Raw genomic sequence first — 5,646 nt, 5'->3', positions numbered from 1 at the left:
CCTGTGTGTTACACAGATTTATGCGTCCCTGGATGGCGGACTTCCTCCGTTGCCAGGTTGTAAATTAAGAAATGCCCGTTGGCAAAAGTGTGCTCTCCACGCCTTTCATTACTACGTTCAGGCAGAGGTTGAGCAGCAGCGCTGCAGATACTTGTGGATTTTTTCAAAAGGATGAACATAAAATACTCACAGATGACATTATAAAGCACACTTGTTCAATTAAAATTGGATTTAAAGAATCTTCAGTGTACAGCATGATAAACATCTTAAGCAATGAGGTTTCTGTTTCTTTTAAACATTAGGTTAAGTGTTTTAAGATCCACTCAGAGGCAAGTTGTGTTTCTAACATGTTGTGAGGCTTTTTTTTCATTAAGGAGGACATTTATTTATATAAAAATTAAGGTCAAAATTGCATTTCTGAGTATTTCTATATTCAAATCGTGAAGATAAAAAAAGCTGTTTGAAAAAGATTTTAATTGTGATTCAACAAATACTCCGGGGTGACTCTGCGCCAACAGTAGAGGTGAATTTCAAAAAAGTACTGCTGCTCTGCAGACACTATCCTGGAAAACCACATGGATTTTTAAAATTTCTTGGATAAAAACAGCATAATTAAAAGACAACGGGTTTTTTTTAAAGTAGCTCGAAAGAGGACTGGAGCAGGCTTTGAATACTTTGATTGTCTTGTGGTTTTTGCTTTAATGTGTAGAAAAAAAAATTGACGCCTACATGTGTTACTTTCACAGTGCACTCTTAGGAGTGGACCAAAGCCCAAAGCTGACGTTAAGGCTTAGAAACATGTGCCCAACAGAGCTCTGAATAGAAAGAAAACATGACAAAGATCGCTTTTTGGGACATGGGGTTGCTGGAGCCTATCCCATCTACTGTCGAGCAAAGATGAGATACACCCTGGATAGATAGATCACCAGTCTGTCACAAGGCCAAGCAACCTCACACACTTACATTCACACTCTGGGACAACTTAGAATCTCAAATCAGGAGAAAACCCAGGCATGCACGAGGAGAACATGCTAACTCCACACAGAACGGTCCCAACAGGGATTCCAACCAGAACCCACTACATCACTGTGCGTCGTTATCATAACAGAATGAACAGAAACTTGGTTAAAATTATTATGACTCTTTTTATGTTTTGTTTTTTTTCCAAATTTCTGCTGCAGGACTGGGTTGTGGGGGCAGCATTTTAAGCAAAACTGCCAAGACACATAGATTTGATAATGGATTGGTGTCACCACAACCCCACTCTGGGGTTGGGGCTTGCAGGTGAGCGCCTGTCGGCCAAAGCTCTCACCCCAAATGGTAAAAGGCGTATCGTTATATAGTGGTCTTTTACCTTCTTAGAAGGCTCAAAATGCTTTACAGTCACATTCCTATTCGTCCATTTACACACATTCACACACTGAGGGCCTCTCTGTCGCCGAACACTGGCATCAACCTATAACCACCAAGAGCAATGTGGGGTTCAGAGTTTCGCCCAACGACACTTTGACACATGGCTGGGCATGAGGCGGTCATTGCGTTCAGCAGAAGCATTGTCCTTCTCAGTGCTCCTTTTGAAACACTTGCTTGTTTACTACTGTTTACTTTTATTGCTATTATTCCAAATCTTTGCTGAAATCCTGTCAATATATTAACTTTCAACAAATTTCCTAAGAGTTGATATTTTCATTTCCAAGTTCTTTTTAAGGAATTATTTAAAAGAACAAAAAAGAGACTTAGTTAATGGTGGACCGTGGTTGCCTTGTTTAATGCACACCACATTTCAATTAGAACAGAACGAGTCAAGGCCGTGTCACACAGCCACTACATACATTTAAAGTGTATTGCTATGGATGAAAATTTGTCATTCGTGAATAAACGTAGACAAATTTGAAAAGGTTGTGGTCTTCATGTGAAATTACCATGAATGTACCACATTAAAACCACAGAAGTACGAAAAAAACACGCAAAGAACACACAAATCAATGTAGTACATGAACCGTGTGTGATCAGAACGCCCTGTATATGCAATTTTTTGTGCTCATTGCGTCAATTATGTATTTTGAACGCGATGCGTGCGCCGCATACACGATTTTTAAGTTTTACATATGTGGTGCATGCATGAAAAGTCCGTTAGACATATGTGAAATGGACGAGGAAAGCCAGAAATTTGGTCACGCATCTCACAAAAGTAACGCACAATTGCATACGATTTAAGTAAAAATTGTGCATAAAAAATGTTAAATTCTCAACCAACCAAAAATTTTTCAACAGCTGAAAACCTAATTGACATAAAGACCTGTCGGCTTAAACATTGAACAAACATCTGCACACATCGACGAATGATGAACGTAAGAAACACTTGTGAATTACATATATCATGCCTGTATCGCGAAAGACTGAAATGTCAAATGGGAAAAATGCGTAAAATGTTCATAGTGGCTGTGTGACATAGCTACTGTAGACAGGGACACAGTCTAGTCTGGACCAACCAGTGTGGTGTGAGTGTGCTCAAAGAAGGTCAGAGTCACAGTCTGGACAAATACTTATTTCTCTGTTTTATCACTGCAACCCTGCAAACACAAACTCAACCCGGGAGAAAAAAAAAAAAGAACTATCAGGACACCTGATAGGGCAGAGAGATTATTGTGACATTTGGTCAAACCAAAATAAAAGCTGAGCCCTGCGGTCTGTCACACACACATGCTAATTCCCCGTATGACTGCTTAGCTGATGAAGAGACAGGCTGCATATCTAATAGGAGTTGCAAAAGCGAAGAGACTGCCTCGGTATGATCCATTTATTTGAATGCTAATAACAGCACATCGGGCCCAGTAGAAGCAGAGAGATCTCTCCATAATCGACCATCCATCTTGGCGATGTGACTTTCCCATCAGACGCGGTGCATCATTAGTCTTCACACACGCATGCACCAGCACAGCCGGCTGAAACCACTTTATCTTCGGTGGTTTCGTTCTTTCATTGCCTCTCTGTGCATTTGTATCAATACAGCTTGCTTTACAGTTAGAGTAGCGATACGAAAGAGTCTTTGTGAGGCCTTTTTTTCTCTCCGACGCAGTGCTAGGGTATGCAGCTTCTCTCTGTAAAATACAGCACCCTGAAAACACACACGTCTTAGTTCACACATGTATGGGTCATGGGATGGCCCATGGAAACGTGAGCTATAAATGCTATCCATGTGTTCAGAGTTGCCTCCGGAGGCCCGGAGCGGTTTTAGAGGTCGCGGTGAAGGCTGGGGTTATTGCTTTCCAGTGGGCCGGTGTCAAACTTCAGCTCTAACAGTTGGAGTAGGAGCTGGGAACCAGGCTTCAACTTTTGCCTTGGAGGAGTTAAGTCTGATTTGCAGGGGTAACTCTTGGTTGATCAACTGCTGATCAACTATTGGTTGGTCAGTAGTGCATGCTGCTAGACACCCAGAGCTCCATAAAACTTTGATCCAACTTTTTAAAGACTTTATAATAAATGGATACATTTTTTAAACCAAGTTTTTGTCACTCTCCTCATCATCAATCAACTCGGGGAGGCTAGCGGAGGGCTACCCCAGCAGTCTTCCTAATGCTGCATGGGGAGCCCATTTCACGACCATCAGTCAGTTTACATTTTCTCTGTTGCGTTTCCAGTCGTCCTCCCTTCACCCTGGCTTCCGGAGGAGTAGATACAACTGAGGAAATTCAAATAAAAAAGATTTTGCGTACCATCAACATCCGAAATGTTGACAGTTGGGCCCCATGCCCTCGCCTTCCTCACTGACTCCTTGTAAAATGCAGGTTTTGTATCACAAATGAGGTTTTTGAACTTCCAAAATCCAACTTTCATTGACCATTGGGAAAATGGAAGGTGGTGTTTTCCGCAGTGTTAACATGCGTTATCGCTTTGGCATGTCAACTTAAATCTAAAAGAAAATTGTATAAATGTTTATTTTGAAAGTACAATGGAAGCTTTTATTTTGAAGCCTGGACCTATTTCCCATTTGTTTCGTTTTGCTGAGACATTGATGCGTTGATGGACTGGAAATTGAACTACTGTGTAAAGCTTGCATTGCGTTGCAGACGCAGACATGACTAGGTTAATGTAAACATTCTAATTGATTAATGAACTTGGAAAATGAACTGTTTTCTTGCGTCATTGCAATGTTACGCAGACGCACCGTAGACAGGCCACTGTAAATCAGTCGTTTTGGACCAGGCTCTCCCTCCAACTTTTACGATGACAATAAAAAGTCATTGCTGCTGCTTAAGATAACAGTTTGAGTTTCACAACGGTTTACCATAAAAAACAGTCACATACTTCACTTTTTTTGAAACCTTTAGTTTGAAATCAAGTGATTATAATGACCACTGTCACGCTCCTGTCCGGAGTGAGACCGACAGGTCCAAGGCAAGACCAATAAAAGCCACTCCACAAGGTTTTTGTGAATGCTGAAAATGGCTGTTATTTTTATTTTACAGTAGGTAACCAGCAGCAATGTCCATACATGCTCTGAAACCCAAACTCCTCTCTCTCATGAACCAAAATTCACACTTTTATAAGACATGGCCCCTCCCCTGGGCCAGGTGGTTTCAGTTGAGGTTAATTGCTGATTTTTGGTCAGGCCCTACAAAAGCCTACCAAACCCAGAGATCGGGTCCTTTGACCCAGGAAGTGAAACTGAAAAAGGTAAGACACAAGTCAGCAAGACATACAAAAATACATAAACATAATACACCCAAAATAATAAAGGAATAAAAGGAGTTAACAGTGTGTATATCAGTGTGTGTTGCTATCAGGAACTTTCTAAGATGTTTTAAATGGTTGAATGTGTGCACCCACCCAACCAGCATTAGCTTAGTCCCTGAGTATACGATGTGTCTGTATGTTTGAGTTCCTGTGTGGAGTTTCAGTCAGGGGAAACTGCCACATTACCTCCCCCCTCTCCTGGCGCCGCCGTGGTGGCCCACCGAGACAGGTAGTCTGCCATCAGATTTGTTTTGCCAGATTTGTGCCGTATTTTGAAACAGAAAGGTTGCAGGTCAAGGTACCAACGGGTCACCCTGGCATTTCGGTCCTTCATGGTTCCAATCCAGGACAAGGCTTTGTGGTCCGTTTCCAGGTCAAACTCACGCCCCAGGAGATAGTAACGAAGACTTTCCAGGGCCCACTTGATGGCTAGGGCCTCCTTTTCTATGGTGGAAAACCTCACTTCTCTGGGCTCCAGTTTTCGGCTGAGGTACAACACAGGCCTCTCTCCCCCCTGATCACTCTGAGTCAACACAGCTCCAATGCCAACATCAGAAGCGTCTGCTTGGACCGTGAAACGCTTCTGGAAGTCAGGACTACAGAGAACAGGTGAAGAGCACATTGCAGTCTTTAATGCAATAAAAGATTGTTCACAGTCAGCAGTCCATTTGACAGTGTTAGGAGCCCCCTTCTTTGTGAGATTGGTTAAGGGGGTGGCGAGAGTGGAGTAGTGAGGGATGAAGTTGGAATACCACCCCACAAGGCCGATGAAAGACCTTACTTGCTTCTTGGTGCGTGGGCGTTGGGCATTACGAATGGCATCGACCTTGTCCACAAGAGGGCGGATGCGACCCCCTCCAAGCTGGAACCCCAGGTACTGGACTTCTCCCTTGGCCCACTCGCACTTTT

The sequence above is a fragment of the Oryzias latipes genome, chromosome 22, assembly GCF_002234675.1.
Source record: "Oryzias latipes chromosome 22, ASM223467v1".
Lineage (NCBI taxonomy): Eukaryota > Metazoa > Chordata > Actinopteri > Beloniformes > Adrianichthyidae > Oryzias > Oryzias latipes.
Note: the sequence above shows the minus strand (reverse complement) of the source record.